Below are 20,197 nucleotides of genomic sequence, written 5' to 3' on the forward strand. Positions count from 1 at the left end.
TTTGTTATGGGTAGCCAGGGCATCTACTTTACTTGCTAGTTGTTTAATCTGTTCGCTAGTTTGTACATTCTGGTTTAAGAACTCTTTATTGGTTTGCTGTTGAGAAGCTATGAAGTTCTCCATCATGATTTCCAAGTTGGATTTCCTAGGAACATTATTGTTAGGTGTAGATGGGGTCGGCTTTTGATATCCAAGTGGTACAGCTGGAGCTTGACTGGGGGCTTGACCTGGTGCGTATAAAGCGTTGTTACTTTTATACGAGAAATTAGGATGGTTCTTCCAGTTTGAGTTATAGGTATGTGAGTAAAGATTTCCTTGAACATAGTTCACCTGATCTGTTTGAATTCCTTTTAGGAGTTGACAATCTGTAGGAGTGTGACCTTGAATTCCATATACCTTGCAATTTTGAGTTACGGCAACCACGGTGGCTGGAGGTGATACATTTAAACTTTCAATTTTCTGGGCAAGAGCATCCACTTTTGCATTAACATGATCAAGGCTACTTATCTCGTACATGCCACCTTTTGTTTGAGGTTTTTCTACCACTGTTCGGTCGCTTCCCCACTGATAATGATTTTGGGCCATGCTCTCGATAAGTTGATAAGCGACGGTGTAAGGTTTATCCATAAGCACACCACCGGCGGCGGCGTCTATTGTTAACCTTGTGTTGTACAAGAGACCATTGTAGAAGGTGTGAATTACTAACCAGTCCTCTAAACCATGGTGTGAGCAAAGTCTCATCATGTCCTTGTATCTTTCCCATGATTCAAAAAGAGATTCGTTATCTTTTTGCTTAAATCCATTTATCTGGGCTCTCAACATAGCTGTTTTGCTTGAAGGAAAATATCGGGCAAGAAAGACTTTCTTCAACTCATTCCATGTGGTGATTGAGTTGGAAGGAAGAGACTGAAGCCATCTTCTAGCTTTATCTCTTAACGAGAAAGGAAAAATACGAAGTCGAATTACCTCTAAACTGACACCATTAGCTTTAACAGTATCAGCGTATTGGACAAATACGGATAAATGAAGGTTTGGATCCTCGGTAGGATTTCCAGAAAATTGATTCTGTTGCACTGCCTGCAACAGCAAAGGTTTAAGTTCGAAGTTGTTTGCTTCAATTGCGGGTGGAGCAATACTCGAATGCGGCTCATCCTGCGATGGAGCAGCGTAATCTCGAAGAACACGAGCTGGTTCGGCCATCGCTGGTATCGTCAAAGGAAGGAGATTTTTGAGATCAGGAATTTCGATTGGAGGAAGATTGTTTCTAGCACGATACTCCCGAATTCGTCGTAATAATCAGAGATATCGTTCAACGTCGTTGATTCGTAAGTAGTACGGCTCGCCTTGTAAGTGAGTGTGTGGCATACAAATCAACGAAAAAAGGGAAAAAATAAAAAATTGCCTTAGTCTCTACAGCGTAACAGAAGAGTTACGATATCGACTAAATAAAAGTCCCCGGCAACGGCGCCAAAAACTTGATCGCGACTTTATGAGTCTATCGGGGCACTAACTGCAAGCGTACAGTCTAATCGCGTAGTTTTAAAAGATATCGATCCCACAGGGACTTAATGAATCGATCTACCGTTTTTCTAGGGTTACTGCGTAAAGCTAAGGCGGATGATACTTTAATGATTAGGGAAAAAAATAAAATTAAATTTGGATCTAGATAAAATATCAAATAACATGGATATCAGTATGTAGTTCGTCGTATTTGGGGAATCAAATCTTCGTTGGTCTTTTTCTTAATTTAAAATAAGTCTTTTCAGTAAACACTATTAATTAAAAGTCTTTCCCTCAAACTCTCGCTCTGTTGAATTAGACTATGACTTTATATTTTAACGTACGCTCTCACTATTTCGTTAAATCTAAAATAACTTTTGAAAATAATAGAATCTATAGAAACTCCTTTTGAGAAAATACTAACCGTTTAAACGCCCTCGTCTCAAACTCTCGCTCTGTTGACTCAGATTATATGATTAAACTTAAATGCTTAACTCTCGTCCTCACATTTAACTTTTAAAAATAATTTTTTAAAATAATTAGAATTTAATTTACCTTAAAAATTGCTTTCGCCCCGATTTAAAGTTAATGTTCAATTTACATCGTCCAGTTAAAAACTCACACCGTCGTTCTATTGATTTTAACTTCTTTATGTCTTTTACTCTCGTACAAAAACCTTGGTATTAACTTTGTAAATTGAGACCAGAAAAAGAGTGACTATATTTTGAAATAAATTTAAACCAACTCAATTTGGATTCCTTTATTCCGCTTACTTTACATACCGATATCTAAATTAATTAGCCAGACATGATAAACATGCATAAACAATAATCATGCATAAATACAGCCATATCAAACAAACAATATATATAAACAGCGGAACAAAGCATATGTAAATTAAAACAATAAATCAATTAATTAATGAACCTGGAAAAATACTAGAAATCTGGATTTTATCTCCTACGCTTCGGTGCTCGAACACTCCACCACAAGTCGGTTGGAGTTGTTCTTCACAATTCTCGATCAGATAGGAAAGTAAAAACAAGGAAATAAAATACTATGATCTAACGTAAGGTTTGATCTAGTAAAAATTACACACTAGTTTCCGGTGTAGAAACTATCGTGAGAAAATAAATTGTATGCTTCGGAAATTAAACTAGAAAAGAAAAAGAAATAAATTGCTTGAAAAATTAGAATGCTGGAAAAATTATACGGAGAAGAGAGAGCTTTAATTGGCTTTTGTGAGGTTTATTTATATTAACCTCCAAAAAAAATAACCGTTTCCTAGAATGGGTCTTCAGTATGGTTCAAAACGTCTCCGAGTGCATGAGAGAATTTAGGGGAAAACCGTCCACTCCGTTCCGCACGTAAAGCCTAAAATATAGGATGGAATGTGTGACGTCCGTCACACTATGTGTTACGGTCGTAACACTAGGTTTTAGGACGTGGCGATCGGCACGTGCTTGTTGCGGTCGTGACAACAATCTTTTTTTTTATTCCAAGCGTGGGCTGGGCTTTGGTGCTTCAGCTTGCTGCTTTTCCTAGAAAATCTTCTTTTTGCACCCCTTTTCTTTATTTTTCACACGTGCTTTAAATAATGATACCTGAAATAAATAATAAGAAAATACCGAGTAATATCGAATAATATGAAATAAATTGAATCAAATAACGATATAATTTAATTAAATCAAGTCTAAAAATGTGATATAGTTTCATGTTATCAACACTCGGCCCACTTATCACAAGCATGGATCCTTGAACCAAGACATCTTCCAAAGGAAGAAAAAAAGGCCAAGTTTCCACACAATACCATGAAATAGGGGATACTAGAATCTCACTAACTAGAATGCTATGCCTTTTTGTGTCAAAGATTTAGCGTTATGTTAAGCAATCGTAATTGGACTTATGTAGAAGTCACAACTATCTGAGGCTGGGCAATAGAATTTTGGTATTAATGCATGTTAGAGACATAGTATAATGGACTATGCTCATGGAACATATCACACAAAAAAAGAATGTGAAAAAGATGTGGCCTAATCTCATCCATACTTATGTTGATTTTTCAACCAACTAGCCTTAGAACTTTGAGATATCATAGGCCAAATGAGATGGATGCATAAAGAATGACAATTAGATGAAGAGGGAGGGGAATAGATCAAAACTCAAATTGGTCAAATGAGGATTTTTACCAAATTAAGATCATTCATTCATTTTGGGAGATGGAATGTACATTTCATCAATCCCCTAAATTTAATGATCTTAACCTAGCAAAGTCAAATCAACCTTGACCAAGGCCCAACAACACAAGTCAAACTTATACAAATCATCAAGATAGCTCAACACAATTATTTGGCATTTATTCAATTTAAAAATACTAAAAATAAGGCATTAAATTAAATATGGTTTGTCAAATTCCTAAAATCTCATCAAAACATCAAAGAAATGGCCATGAGATTTATCATAGGTCAAACAAGGTCAAAGGACCTTGGAGAAAAAATTTCAGAATTTTGGGAGACTTAAAAGTATTTTTAAACAATTAAAAATATTCACAAAATTAGTTAAATCATGAAAAATATTAATAATGATCCAAAAAATAATTTTAATTCAAAATATGAAAGAGGATTTTATTTAAATTTTTTTGGTGAAACTCTCATATTTTTTGGATTAATATTAAAATTAATATGAATTAATGAAAATCAAATGAAATAAAATGAAAATCAAAAAATTAAAAAAAAAAACGTGGACCACTTGATCTCCCTCATTAATTGAGGTGGCAGATCAAGTGGACATGAGCGCGCGTTCCACCATACACCTGGTCAACTATTCCACACGCGTGGTAATTACTTTGGGCGCTCAGGATTAAAACATTTCAAATGAGATCAATGGATCAGAACGTGTCCAGCACACCACCGGTGTTGGACCTCCGGTCACCTTCTCAGGCGAAGTCCACCGGACTGGTTTACTCATCACCTTCAAGAAAATGTAAAAAAAAGGACATGATCTGAAAGAAAAAATGGCGTAGAGCACGAATATGACCTTAATTTCAACTAACTCCAAATATATAGAAAGATATAAGGAGTTGAATTTTGAGGTGTGTCAACTGAGTTGCTTCAATTTGACCTCAAAGCAACTCAATCTTCTTGCCTACATTGGTAGGACTTCAGACAACCAAATATCCAAGAGAGTTGATGAGAATTGAGTGAGAATCGAAGAGAAGAAGATTTCTGAAAATTACCTTCAATGCTGTGCAGAAATGGATCTTGCTTGCTTCAAACTCGAGGAGCTTGCAGAAGTGGTTTGGCAATGGTACAAAGCTTTGGATCCTATAGTTTTTGAATCTCCAAATAATTAGATTCAAACTCAATTTCCAAACTGAAAACTCTCAGGTTTTCCTTTGAATTGTGAGGGTTTCAATTGGGGAGCAAAGCTGGCGTGCAAGGTTTGTTTGAAATGAGCTCAGAGGCCTTGTATTTATAGCATTTGGGATTTATAATTGCACAATTGAAAAATTGCTAAAAATGGGAAGGGTGATGCAAAAGCTTGCATAGGTGTGTACAGGCCCATGAAGCAATCCATTATGATCCAATTTCAACTGCACTGAAGTTCAAATCATGCTTGAATGGCAAGGCAAAGTGAAATGGAGTTTTGGACATTTGATTTTTCCACTTGATGCAGACCTGTTAAGACCATGCGCAGACCTAGCAAACCTCATCCAAAATGCATGAAATAGGACTCTTTGGAAAGCTTAGATCAAGATAAACAAGTTTGATGTTGAACACTTTTTAATTTGGGACTTGAATCATGGTGAATTTTGAGGTGGAAGTTTGTAAATTTCAACATGTTGAAATTTTTTCTAAGTGTCAAGTCATATACCTCAATAGTCCACCTTGCTTAACTTTTTATGTGAGCTCCAAATGAGAAACGTATCTTCCTAAACGTTGTATCTCTTTCAAGTACCTTCAAAATGGTCACCAATTTCATGTCATTTGGATTTAGAATGATAGAGTTATGCATTTTTGAAGTTGAGGAAAATCACTTGTTCAATGGTATAGGGCAAAAATGACCTATAATGTATCCTCATATCACATGCTCATAAAAGTTGATTTAGCTCTCACTCCAAACATCAAAGTTGAAGTATTATACATCTTGAATTTTATTGTACAACTTGGAAATATTTAATCTCATAAAAATTGAGCAAGTTATGTCCTTGGGAAGTTGACTTTCAAATTAGGGTTTAGACAAAATGACCTATAATGTTTCAACATGTAAAATGACTTTCTAAGCAAAATTATCTATAGACTTCAACATGAAAGTTGTTTTTAGTATAATTTAGAGTAACTTTGCTTTTGGAATCATTTTCATATGGTGAAAATTGTAGGAGATAGGGTCTAAGGAGACCCAGTTTTGATTAGATGAATTCATCTGGCCAACCACCATCAACCAACTTGCTAACCTTCAATTCTCTTGACTTTATAGGCTCATGGTAGACCATATATGCATAAGATGATGAATTTTGAAGTGTACCTTGAGAAATTTGATCAATTGGTGAGATAGCTTGTTGGAGAAGTTACTTAAGATACCCAGTCAAACTAGGGTTTCCAAGGCAAATCACTTCCAAACTCTTGAAGAATACTTGATCAATATGACATGTAGAGATAAATGGGACTCATATATGATTCTTAGAGACATTTTGTATCAATCCTTGTTTGTGCTCTTAGCCATGAGGGTCTTAAACCCTAAATATGAACTTCATAGATCAATGGGGATCATGCCCTACCTACAAAGGGGTTAGACAAATACAAAGACATATTTTTGGTATTTTGGTTAGTAAAAAAAGATAATATACAAGTATGATACAATCACATAGTGCTTGGTGATCTCTCCCCAAACAAACCCAATGAAGGAGGGGTAAGGAGAATGCCAAGGTGTGATCCCAATGCCAATGCATATGATGAAATTGCATGAGGGATCTTAGGGTCAAAATTGGGGTCTTAGACATTGTTTTGGCATCTTTCAGGGGAGACATAGGGAGTTCTGACTTCTTGGATTCTCCATTGTGAATGGAGCCATTATCATGTTAGAGATTTCGAAAGCCTAAAATGGAGTCTCGTGAATCTCACCACCCACCTCTATGCACCTGAATGAAGATAATTGACTAACTAGTGTGCCCTCTTCACGATATATTGTAATCATCTTACTATTGATGATGCACTTCAGCTTTTGATGGATGGTAGAAGTAACTACCCCTGCTGAGTGAATCCAGAGACGCCCTAAAAGGTAGTTGTAGGCTGGATATATGTCTATAACAAAGAAAGTAGTAAAGAAGTTATACGAGCCAACTTTGATTAGGATATCTACCTCTCATACCATAGTCCTCTTGGAGCCATCAGAGGCTCTGACTACCAGCATACTCAATTTCATCAACAACCCCTCTATAGTCAGCTTTATCATGGAGTTTTTCGGAAGTACATTCAATGAAGATATTATATCAACTAGGACCCTCGATAGAACAGTGTCAGCATACTCAATAGAGATATGAAGAGCTTTATTGTGAGCTTTACCCTCTAGAGACAAATCATCATCGCAAAAACCCATACATCCACCAGCTGCAATGTTAGCTATGACCCCCTCAAATTGATTCATAATCATCTCTTGGGGTACGTAAGCCACACCGAGGAACTTAATCAAAGCATCTCCGTGCACTTTAGAGACAATATGGAAATCTTAGAAGGTGTTTAGTTGAGTTGGTCAACCGTTGAGCTGGTCAACCACCTTATAATCACTTCTCTTTATTATCCTGAGGAATTCCTCAATATCATCATAAGTAGATTTAGTCTGGGGAGGAACCTGCCCCTGACTAGCAATGATAACTTGTTTACCTTTATTATTTGTAGACATTTCAACATTGTCTTTCTCTAGAGAAGGCGCATACACAAATATACAACCACTTCTGGTTATCCCCCTGTACCAACAATATTAATCACTGACTCATTAATTGTAATGGGTCCATCTTGCTTTTTCCCGTGAATATAGATTATGGAATCATAATTCCAAAGAACATCCTTGGCACTCTCAAAATGAAATGGGGATGGTATAATAATCACGATAAGAGTTATTGGACTGGCTTATACTGGTATTTGAAAAGGGTTTTAAGGAATCTCTAAATTAGCCATATGCTCTTCATCAGAAACTACTTCATCATAAAAGTCCCTTTATTCATCAATTGCTTAATACCATATCTCAACTCTTCACACTTTTGAGGACTCAAGAAACATTGTTCACAATCATACGGGCAACCCAGAAACACATCATTCAACAATAACTTCTCTTTAACCATAATCAAGGAATTCTTCATCTCATCAACCCTTAACACCAAGCTACGTTCTCCAGATTCTTCCAACATACTCATAGAATGGACGACATGGGGAGGCATAGGATTGTTATTTACATTAGGACCATTAGGTGTGAACGAAATGGCTTTAGAATCAATCAGATCCTATACCTCGTTCTTTAGAGCTTTCTAGTTTTCAATATTGTGCCCGGGAGCACCAAAGTGGAATTCACATTTTGCATTCGCATTTTGAATATGATACAGATAAGATGGAATTTATGAAAGACTATAATTTTGGCTTAAGTTATCATCCATGTAAAGCTAATTTTGTGGTTGATGCTTTAAGTCGAAAGACTCTACATATGTCGGCATTGATGATTAGAGAGTTGGATCTTATTGAGCAGTTTATAGATTTGAGTATGGTTTGTGAATTGACACCAGGAAGTGTGATGTTGAGTATGTTAAAGGTGAATAATGAATTCCTTAATGAAATTAGGGAGAATCAGAAGCTAGATATGAAGCTGGTAGGTTTCTTGTCTTTAGTGAACTCAAACGAAGAAAGTGACTTTAAAATGGATGACCATGGAGTGTTGAGATTTTGAGGTAGAGTATGTGTGTATAACAATTATGAGCTGAAGAAGATGATTTTCGAGGAAAGTCATAAAAGCAGTATGAGTATTCATCCCGGAGCTACTAAAATGTATCAGGACCTCAAGAAAATATTTTGGTGGCCAAGAATGAAGCGAGATACAGTGCAGTTTGTGTATGCATGTTTGACTCGCCAGAAGTCAAAGGTAAGGCACAAGAAACCTTTGGGTTTGATGCAACCATTAGGTATTCCAGAGTGGAGTATTTCGATGGACTTCATGACCGGATTACCGAATACTCTAAGAAGGTTTGATGCGATATGGGTGACTATTGATAGATTGATGAAATCGGCCCATTTAATTCCGATTAATATCAATTTGCCGTTACTGAAGTTGGATGAGATTTATATAAGGGTAATCGTGAAGTTACATGGTGTCTCGTCGAGTATAGTTTCCAATAGAGACCCACGACTTAAATCCATATTTTGGGGAAGTTTGCAGGAAACTTTGGGTACATAGCTGAGGTTGAGTTCTGCTTATCATTCTCAAACTGATGGTCAGACAAAAAGAACTATTCAGTCATTGGAGGACTTTTTGATGGCTTGTATACTCGAACAAGGAAGTACTTGGGATAGTCATCTGCCATTGATCGAGTTCACTTATAATAATAGTTTTCATTATATCATTTAAATGGAGTCGTTTGAAGCATTATACGGTCGGAGGTGTAGGACACGCCTGTGTTGATTTGAATCTGGTGAGAGTGTTGTACTTGGACCAGAAATTCTCCAGTAGATTACTGAGAAGGTGAAGCTGATTCGAGATAAAACGAAAGCATCACAAAGTAGGCAAAAAAGCTACCATGATAAGAGGAGAAAACATCTTGAAATTAAGGAAGGTGATCATGTGTTCCTAAGATTCAATCCCGTGACTGGTGTTGGGAGTTCACTGAAATCAATTCTTTTACGTATGATCCCAACTTTATGTTCTCTCCTTACCTTCTTATAAGTAGACCAACCAAATCTCTTATTTTTAATTTATTTTTAAATCCTATTATTATTATTATCACTATAATATCAAATCAAACTAAACAAATTATATATATATATATATATATATATATATATATATAAATTTAGTTTGATTTGATATTAGAGTAATAATAATAATAATAATAGGATTTAAAAATAAGAGATTTAGTTTGTCTACTTATAAGAAGGTGAGGAGAGAATATAAAGTTGGGATCATATGTAAAAGAATTGGATAAGAGAGACCTAGGGCAAGAGACAAGGGTAGGAAGAAGAAGAAGACCACCATTGTAGAAGAGAATGGAGCTTAAAATTCTAAGGTAATGGGGGGGGGGAACTATTCTTATAAGGGTGTCTAATCATGAGAGAATAATGAGGGGTCTTTACCCTCTTAGGTTGGTCTTATGTCATGTTATGATTGTTGTTGATTTGTGATCATGATTGTGAGGAATGGATTATAATTGTTGTGGCAATAGCAATTAACATTTGTTGATGATGAATTTTGAATTATTGCTGAATTTTATGTTTGTTGTATGTTAAGGGTTTGTGATGATGATTATGATGATGGTAGGGTATGCAATTGTGGATTTATTGGTGTGATTATATGAATATGAGTATTGATTGATATTAATCTATTTATGGTTGAGTTTAACACCATTAAATATTTTTTATGATGATTTCATGGACGTTTGGGGGTTGGAGAAGATGAAAGTCATGCTGGAAATTTCAGAAAAACATCAACTTTTTGGTAACGCTTTCGTGCACGATTTTGATCATAACTTTCAACTCGTAAATCATTTTAGAATGGAGTTTGAAGCGTTGGGTAGCTGAAATAGAAGGATATAACTTTGTTTCATGGATAAAATATTTTTGGTGATGATTACATGGACGTTTTGGGGTTCGAGAAGATAAAAATCATGCTGAAAATTTCATAAAAACAATAACTTTTTGGTAACGTCTTTGTGCACGGTTTTGATCATCACTTTCAACTCGTAAATCATTTTGATATGGGGTTTAAAGTGTTGGGTAGAAAACACAGAGGATTATAATATTTTTCAGAGATAAAATATTTTTAACGATTTTATTAGAGGTCGGTAGCAGGTGAGAAAGAAGTGTATGATGTGACGAATATGGACAAGATCCGTATTGACAAATTATTTGATGTGTTGTGAATGATTGGGAGGGTGTGTTTGATTATATTAATGGTAGTTCAGAAGGGTGAATTATGTTATTCATGGTTGCAATTGTGTGATTGATTGTGGATCACTAAATGCTATTATAATTATTGTGTTAATTACATTATTACCATGTCATACATTCATTATTGATATGTTGAAGGAGATAAGGCATATGTTCGAAGGGGGACGAAAGACTTATCTGGAACTCATAAGGGGGAGTTCGGGATTCTAAAGGGGGATTCAGGTTTGTATGAGGAACCATTGATGAGAATTGGTACCACATGCATCGTGTAATGTTATTGGGTCTCATTGCATTGTAATTATGTTGTGCTTGTGCATTTGTTGTGTTGAGAGTGTGATTGTGAATGAATGTGATTTGTGTGAATAAATAATACTCTCTAAATTATTATACATCATTTATTATATGAATGAATTTCTCACCCTTTGTGTTTGTTGTGTATGTGCTCCCTCAGAGTATAGACAATCAGGTACCTGAGTAGTTGAAGATTGTACCTCATGTTGCTATCAGTCGAGTCTACTAGTGGGATTTCTCTGATAAGTAACACCGAGGAACATATTGTTTTATTCATGTTATTTTGTTACATATCTTTTAATTTTAAGTAATTAATGAACCACTTTTGGTATGGATGATTTATTAAGGTTGTGGATGCCATTTTTTTGTTTAATTATGCTATTTGAACTATATTTTTGATTAAATGAAGTAACATTCAGACTTTTTGGATTGTGAAGTGACATCCTACTTGGATTGAGTTATATTTTATTTATTAATTATTGAGTCAGTAAGTTGGGTGTTAAACCCAACATGTTTCAGATGTTGATATTGTACACATATCTCGTCATTCCACCAGAGTAAGTAATTGATACATGGCAAAATGTGGGACATAGACACATGGAAATTAGCACACTTATTAACTTGTTTCATAAGTTAAGAGTATAAAAACCCTATTTTTGATGTAAATACCATTTGTCTTAGGATAACACTTAATTTATGCATTCTTCATGAAAGTCCAACTCATTTTATACGTATTTGTTCAAGGCAAGAATGTGATAGGAAAAGCAAATAAAAGAAATCTAGAAAGTCGCGCTACCGACACGCTTGAAGTGAGCTTCCAGCACGCTTGAAGCGAGCAAATAAATAAGATTCTAAAGAGTTGTGATCCTTGCATGCTTGAAGCAAGCAAAGCAAGCAAAATCCAGAAATTTATGCTTCCACCATGCTTGAAGGGAGAGCTTGATTAGCCCAACTTTTTGGGGCTAAGCGAGGTAAGGCAGTTTAGGCTGACGTGTCAAATTGCTTCATGGTGAAGAAACATGGTTACGCTTAGCGCGACAGGGTTGGGCTTAGCAAGAGTGTGATTTTAAGACTAATATATATACGATTCAGAACATGAAAAAAATGTGATCTTATCATTTTTCTGGGATATAAACACTTGTTGGAAAGGGAGAAAGTTAGGTCTTGAGGAATTGAAGAGGGATACACATAAATCATCAATAAATCAATATTGATGCTCGTTCATCTCTATTCTTCTCACTTGTACCAATCTACCATGACAATGAGTATCTAACTTCTCTTTTGTTGGGATTAGACGTAGTTAATTATAATCGTGTGTATCTTTTATAATCATTGTTGTATGAACTAGTTATGAATCAATATTGATGTTATCCTTATTTAAATGTTACTTTTATGGATTTGAATCGTTATTAAGAAATACCTTTTGAATCCTGACTTAAGATAATCACCTATTAAAATCTAAATTCCAAATATAGATATGGATTTAATGTTCACTACTTGTATCAATTATTAATGCTACCATATTGATTAATAGGCTAAGAGATCATCGATTAAATAATATGGTAGAACCCACGCCATTGTTTAGACATAAACAATGTCGGTGGGTGATACGTGATAATAAAGATTAATAACTAGGATTCATATAACCGATTAGTAGAATATATGCGACATAAATTAATGAAATATTATTTCGACAAGTTTATCTATCTGTTCATATTCTTAAACATTTACAGGTAAATATTCCTTTAATTTCCGTAGTCAAATATCATGTAAACCCTTCACTTAAAAGCCTATTAGCCTTTGAACGATAGTGATACCACACTAGTCCTTATGGATACGATAACAACTATACTTAATTTTGATTCTACACATCAGTAATCCATCTCTTCTTCTCAATGATTATCGTTGATATTCCACTATTAAAACTCTTCACGAGCCTTCCTCTTGTTGCAGGGTAATTACTAACCCAATTTAGCAGCAAATTATTGATTAAGAAATTCAAGCATTGGAAAATACACATACTTGAGACTTATTTGTTCTCCATCTAGACTAGATTCATATTGGATACAAATGAGTCTACAAAGTTAAAACGCATTTTGATGGACCTATAGAATGTTATAAAGCTCTCATAGTAGCCAAATAGTACACTCAATAGTATGGGATAGACTACGAAAATACAATTTATTTGGTAGTTCAAATAACATTTGCTCGTAGTCTTTTGGCCATTATTGTAGTTCATAAATGAAAGCTTTTCCAGATGGATGTAAAAAATGTGTTCCTTCATGATGATTTGACAAAGGAAGTTTATATGCATCCTCCAAGTTATAATTCTCCTCATAAGGTCTTTAAGCTCCAAAAAACCTTATATGGTTTAAAACAATCTCATAGAGTCTAGTTTGCCAATTTCAGTTCTACTCTAACACAATTTGATTTTCTCTTTAGTCCACATGACTCTCCTCTATTCAATTGAAGAAGTGATAATTGTATTATAATTCTTCTTTTTTATGTAGATGATATGATCATAATTGGAGATGATAAGTCTAGAATTTCACCATTACAACAATATCCCAACAAACATTTTGAAATGAAAGACCTTGGTTCTCTTAGCTTTTTTTTGGGCTCAAAGTTTCCCAAGACTCACAAGGCTATCATCTCTCCCTAGCCAAGTATTCCTCTGACTTTCTTTCTAGAGTATGCATCATAACAAGACTGAATTGACACCACTGGAAGTCAACCTCAAACTCACACCACTTGACGACACTCCTCATGAAAATGCCATATTGTATCGACAACTTGTTGGTAGTCTTGTTTACCTGACTGTCATACACCCCAATATTGCATTCGTTGTTCATAAAGTGATTCAATTAATGGCTTCTCCTCAATCATCTCACTTCTCTGCAGTTCTTCGTATTATTCGTTGTGTTAAATGTACCTTTTTTTCATGGTTTACGTTTCTCTGCTAATTCATTCTTAGTCTTATCTGAACACTTGATACAAATTAGGAAGGCGACCTATTGGAAAAAAATACGCAAAAGCTGTTATGATTTATTCCTTAGCCTTAGGCTGGTTTATAAAGTGAAGATATAGTTATTACAATTGATTTTCTCCTTAATGGAGAATAAATACAAATAAAGGTAGTATTAAAGGCAATAATAAAACCGGAAATAATATATTTTCCAACACCCCCTCAAGTTCGTGCATAGATATCTATCATGCCAACTTGTCTATCAAATTCTCAAAAGTAGGTCTTACCAAACTTTTGGTCAGGATATCCGCAGTTTGCTGACTTGAAGTCACAAAGGGTAGACATATGATTCCCACATCTAACTTTTCTTTTATGAAGTGTCGATCAATCTCGATATGCTTGGTTCTATCATGTTGACTTATGTTACGAGCTATGTTAATAGCAACTTTACTATCAGAGTACAATTTCAGTGGAAGCTCAATTTTCATCTTAAGTTCTTCTAGGCACTACGCCAAAAACTGGAATAGACTGCGCCCCTTAGAGGGCGCTTTATTACAAAAGCGCACTCTAAAGTGAAGAGAAAAAATAAGGAGCATACTACTGGAATAGACAGCGCACTTTAGAGGGCGCTTTTGTAACAAAGCGCACTCTAAAGTGAAGCGAAAAAATAATGAGGAAATGGAGGGACACCAATAGAGGACGCTTTATCGAAAGCGCCCTCTAAGGAAAACCTTAGAGGGCGCTTTTAAAAAAGCGCTGTCTATGTCCATATACATTTCCAGTTTATAAGGCGCTTTTGGAAAGCCTTAGAGAGCGCTTTTAGAAGCGCCCTCTTAGGCCCCCTTTAGAGGGCGCTTTTGTAACAAAGCGCCCTCTAAAGTGAAGCCAAAAAAAAAATAATGAGGAAATGGAGGGACAACAATAGAGGGCGCTTTAGTGAAAGCGCCCTCTAAGGTTACCCTTAGAGGGCGCTTTTAAAAAAGCGCTCTCTAAGTCCATGTACATTTCCAGTTTAGAAGGCGCTTTTGGAAAGCCTTAGAGAGCGCTTTCAGAAGCGCCCTCTTAGGCCCCCTTTAGAGGGAGCTTTTTTTACATAAGCGCCCTCTAAGGTCCCCTTTAGTAAACATTAAAATTATAACATATACTGCATGTCTCTTTATTTTCCCTCTCTATAAGCTATTTCGTTTACGTAACTGGGTTTTCTCTCTACTGCGATTACTCTCTACTGCAATTACTCTCGTCCTCCGTTCGTTCTCCCTCCCTCACCGTCATCGTCGCCGTCGCCTTTTTCTGCTGCTGCGTTCACGTTCACTGAGTTATTTGCGTCCACCGTCACTGTTCACTTTCTTCTCCATCGTTACCGTCACCTTGAAGGTATTTCTCTTCTCCATCGTTACCGTTCACTTTCTTCATGTGTTTGATTAGGGCATTTTCTAAACTTAGTTTTACATTTTGTGCATTATGTTGATTAATGTTGTTTAGGGCAAACTGAGTTTTTTATTTCTGATTGAAAACTGATATCATTTGAAGTGTGTTTGAGCTTGTGCTTGGAAGTTTGATGATTATGGATGCAAGTTTGTTCATGTTCCAAACACCATAAGTTTGCATTGGTCTTTTGTATGCAGTAGGTGTGTGTGAGTTTGTATTCAATAATGATAAAAAAAAAGAGTTTAGATTGTTGTAACATGAGAGAAATGGAAGGTATATGAATGTGTTTTTTGTGTAGCTTCACGAATATGGTCATTGTCTTACTTGGGTCTTATTGAATCATTTCTATATTACAGATAAAATGGCTAACCAAGACGATACCCATGACGCGAATGGATCACGTAACAATGTTGAAAAAGAAATCAAACGAGGATTGACTGTTATGAAGTCAATCATTCGTGCAAGAGACAAGGGTGTAAAATTTGAAGTACATTGGAGTGCTGAAGACCAACTAATTGAGCCTAACAGTTCAATGTTGGCAAGTTACATTGGTTTCCTTGTTCGACAACATATTCCGATTACATGTGATAATTGGAGAAGTCCGGAATTGAAGGTTGGCAAAGAAAAAATATGGTCCGAGATACAGGTACTTACCATATATTGTTATATGTTTTTTTTGTTGACTATTTGTTGACCATATATTGTTATAATATTACTTTATAATAACACACTCCATGTGTATGTTTTTTAGAGATCCTTTCACATCGATGAAAGCCGGCAAAAATATTGTATTCAATTGGCCGGAAAAAGACTCCGAGGATTTCGATCCTTTTTGTCCAACAAATTTCTCAAGGATGAGGAAGGAAAATTTGTTGAAGCAGAACGGCCAATGAAGTATGCCGAGATTATTTCAGCCGATGAATGGGATAACTTTGTCGCCAAACGAAGAAACGAAAAATTCCATGTAATGTCTATTAATTATGGTATTATACAATTGTTAAGTTACTTGGTTCTAATATGCCTTAAACTTTTTTATCCAGGAAGTAAGCGACAAAAATCGGAAAAGGGCATCAAAACCCGCGTATCCGTACAAAAAAGGGCGTACGGGATATGCACGGTTACAACAAAGAATTGTGAGTATATTCAAATGCTATGAGCTTATACATTGTCACAATATGTTATAATTGATGATCTTATAATCTAATTCAATGTGTAGCTAGCCGAGGAGAAAAGTGATGCAACATCTCTTCCGGAGCACGTATTATGGAAGGCTGCTCGGGTTGGGAAGGATGGGGCTGTCGTTGAAGCGGTCCAAAATGTTTATGACGAATGTGTAAGTATATGTAACATTATTTCTTTAATTATATCGAAAATTTTGTTAGACATATAATTCATTTTTAATCTCCTCTAATAATATTTCAGGAGACTTTATCCCAAACCTTACCTTCAACCGAGGTCCAGGATTGCAAGAGCGTACTTAGTCGAGTACTAAATGTTCCTGAGTATTCCGGTCGTGTGAGGGGTAAGGGTTTTGGTGTGACTCCATCGTCATTTTATAAAAAACCAAAAACAAAAAATCCTACCAACAAAGAGGTGATGGAGACCTTGGCGGAGTTAAGGGCACAAGTACTCCAACTGCAAAACGAGAATGCAAGGTATAGGGAGGAAAGGTGCGCTTCCGAGGCAAAAGATACTAGTGACCGAGCTAGTATCAATTGTCAACCGAAATTTCCCGAGGTAATTATATATGTTATTATGAAATTAAAATAGCACTTTTTTACTTGACACATATACACGTTAACAATAACATTTATTATTGGTTTAGGGCATTACACCTTGTCAGCTGTATCTATCGTCACCAACTTATCGCATGGTTGGCAAGGGAAAAGTGCACAACACTTCGGGTGAATTACTTCACCATAATCCCCTCCCAGTGGGATATATAAAAGTTTCGGTTGACCTTGTATTAGATACCGACGCGCTTCTACCGTTACCTGACGTTGTTTCAGAGACAACGTTGATGCGAGATGCAGTCGGATCCTTTGTTGGATGGCCGTCAGATCTAATTTTCCCAGATGCCGAGGTATATATGTTCTAAATGATTATGAATATTTAGTATTCACATTTCAATTCAGCTACAATTATGATATTTAATCAATCCTTATTACATGGTAATGTTAGACTCCTACAAGACCCACGCATAAAGCTGGTAAAGGGATTTCAAGACGCATCGAGTCGGTTGCATCTCAAAAAGAGGTACAAATATATATACCCATTGAATTATATACGCAACGATTCTGTTGCATCACAAAAAGTCATGATTTAATTTATATGAATTTTTAGGTTCCCGGTCGAAAGTTGAAAAAAGCTGGTAACGATATTCCTCCAACGACGTCCGGGACAAAATCTCAAATTATGATGCGTCTTGAGAAAATGGTGGAAGAGTCCGATATTATACACGGCGCCATCCGTAGTGTAGATTTTGATGAAGGTGTTTTCGGATTTGCTCATTCCGAAATAATTGCAAAGGAGGACATGCAACAACTTTTTGAACACGAAGAATTGGGCATCGCTGTCATTCATACATACATATGGTACTCCGATCAATCTATTATTTACTTAGTTGAACAATTTATTTACACATTTCAATGAGTAGTCTAATGTTTATTATGTTTCTATTTAAGGTATATGTATGTAACATTGATGCGGGGAACTGAATTGTGTAACCGATTCAATTTTATTGCTGCTTCCCGTATCAACACAACGCTTATAACGAAAAATCCAACATCCGTAAAGAATGAACTAGTCGATAGATTCATGGCGGCCGGCGATAATACTACACCCAGTTTGTATTTTTTACCGTTTAATTCTGGCAACGGGTTAGATTTTCTTTCTAATAATTTCATTCTAATCTATGTATATCTTTTACGTAGAAAATTTTCATGCATCTAAATTTTTGTTTTATTTTACAGTGGTCACTGGGTGTTGGTTGCTATGGATCTTTCGAGACTAATGGTATATTATCTCGATTCGTTATCGGGTGATTGGAGTAAATATCCGAGTATGAAAAAGACGGTTGACGCGTAAGTGAAATTCCCCTAAATATTCGTGTGTATTTGTATATTTAATTATGTCTGTCAGATTGATCTCAATATACGTTTTTATTTTGTTAGGGCAATACTAAAATTTAGATCGAAAAAGAATTACCGCAATAGGAAGGACATTACCTGGGTCAGAGTTCAGGTATATATTAAGTATCTTATTTTTGCTTATAATAGTGTTTGTTTTTTTGCTTATAATAGTGTTTGTAAGAAATTAACTATATATATATTGTTTGTTTTTCTGTGTAGTGTCCTCAGCAAAATAATTCGGTCGATTGCGGATTTTTTGTATTGAGATTTATGAGAGATATCATTGCGTTGAATCGTATAGACATCCCAAAAATGGTATGGAATAATAACTTAGGGTTTATTTTAATATTATCGGATATTTCATCTAATTTGTTACTAAATCATGAATATGTTTTATTCTCTTAATTGTAGTACTTTAAGGAATACAAATCTTACTCAAGAGCTCATTTGGAGGAAATGAAGGATGAATTGTGTCAATTCATTGTTGATCAAAGAATCATATAGCTAGGTTGTATATTGTTGTACATATATGTATGGAATGTTGTTGTTGTATGTTGTTGTTGTATATATGTTGTATATTGTTGTTGTACTTTTACTAAATCATGAATATGTTGTTGTATATTGTTGATCAAAGAATCATATATTAATGTTGTATATATGGAGGATTAATGTTGTATATAAATGGATTCATGTTGTATATATCAATGGATTAATGGTGTATAACATTGGATTAAAGGATGAAATCAATATGAATTTTACACTTTTGCAGCATGCGAACAGGTTACCAATTAAATATCCACTGTTTTTCAAACAATTTTTTTAAAATAACTAACACTTTAGAGGGCGCTTTCTGTAGGAAGCGCCCTCTAAACACTTTACATTGACAACTTTAGAGGGCGCTTTGTCCAGAAAGCGCCCTCTAAACACTTTACATTGACAACTTTAGAGGGCGCTTTTTCCAGAAAGCGCCCTCTAAACACTTTACATTGACAACTTTAGAGGGCGCTTTTTCCAGAAAGCGCCCTCTAAGGTGTCCCTTTATGGACCACTCCAGAGGGCGCTTTTTTCTGAAAGCGCACTATAATGTGGCCCTTAAAGGGCCACTTTAGACAGCGCTTTCTCCAGGAAAACAAAGCGCTGTCTTTACCTATGCCAGCGCCACTTTAGAGGGCGCTTAAAAGCGCTGTTATAGGCCAAAATAAGCGCCCTCTTTTCCCTTATTTGGCATAGTGAGGGATCTAAAGATCCATAATCCTTCACAAATACTTTGAGACATAACTCTAAACCCAGCCTCTACACTACTCCTTGCCACAACTCCTTGTTTCTTGCTCCTCCATGTCACAAGATTACCCCAAACATAGGTACAATATCCAGAGGTTGATCTTCTATCTGTGACTGAACCTGCCCAATCGACATCGGTGAAGATAAACACATTTCTTTCACTAGTCTTCTTAAAAAATAATCCTTTTGTAGGATTTCCCTTCAAATATCTCAATATCTTATAGTCTGCCCTAAGATGTTCCTCGAAAGGAGAATGCCTAAACATACTCATTACACTAACTGACAAAGCAATATCATGTCGGATGTGTGACAAATAAATCAGTTTTCCAACCAGTCTCTGATATCTTCCATTATCAACAAAAACATTACCTTCTCCCTAAAGTTTAGCATTAGGATCCATAGAGGTATCTGCAAGACAACATCCACTCATTCCTGTTTCTTTCAACAAGTCTTGAATG

At 35.7% G+C, this 20,197-nt stretch overlaps 1 non-coding gene across 1 annotated transcript; it reads left to right on the forward strand.

The window, feature by feature from the left end:
• The first annotated feature begins 715 nt into the window (after positions 1-715).
• Positions 716-822, forward strand: LOC127108945 (small nucleolar RNA R71). Its single transcript, XR_007796442.1, has one exon. It is a non-coding gene; the product is annotated as a small nucleolar RNA R71 (small nucleolar RNA).
• The last annotated feature ends 19,375 nt before the right edge of the window (positions 823-20,197 follow it).

This window comes from Lathyrus oleraceus, chromosome 7 (assembly GCF_024323335.1).
Source record: "Lathyrus oleraceus cultivar Zhongwan6 chromosome 7, CAAS_Psat_ZW6_1.0, whole genome shotgun sequence".
In the NCBI taxonomy this organism is placed as follows: Eukaryota; Viridiplantae; Streptophyta; class Magnoliopsida; order Fabales; family Fabaceae; genus Lathyrus; species Lathyrus oleraceus.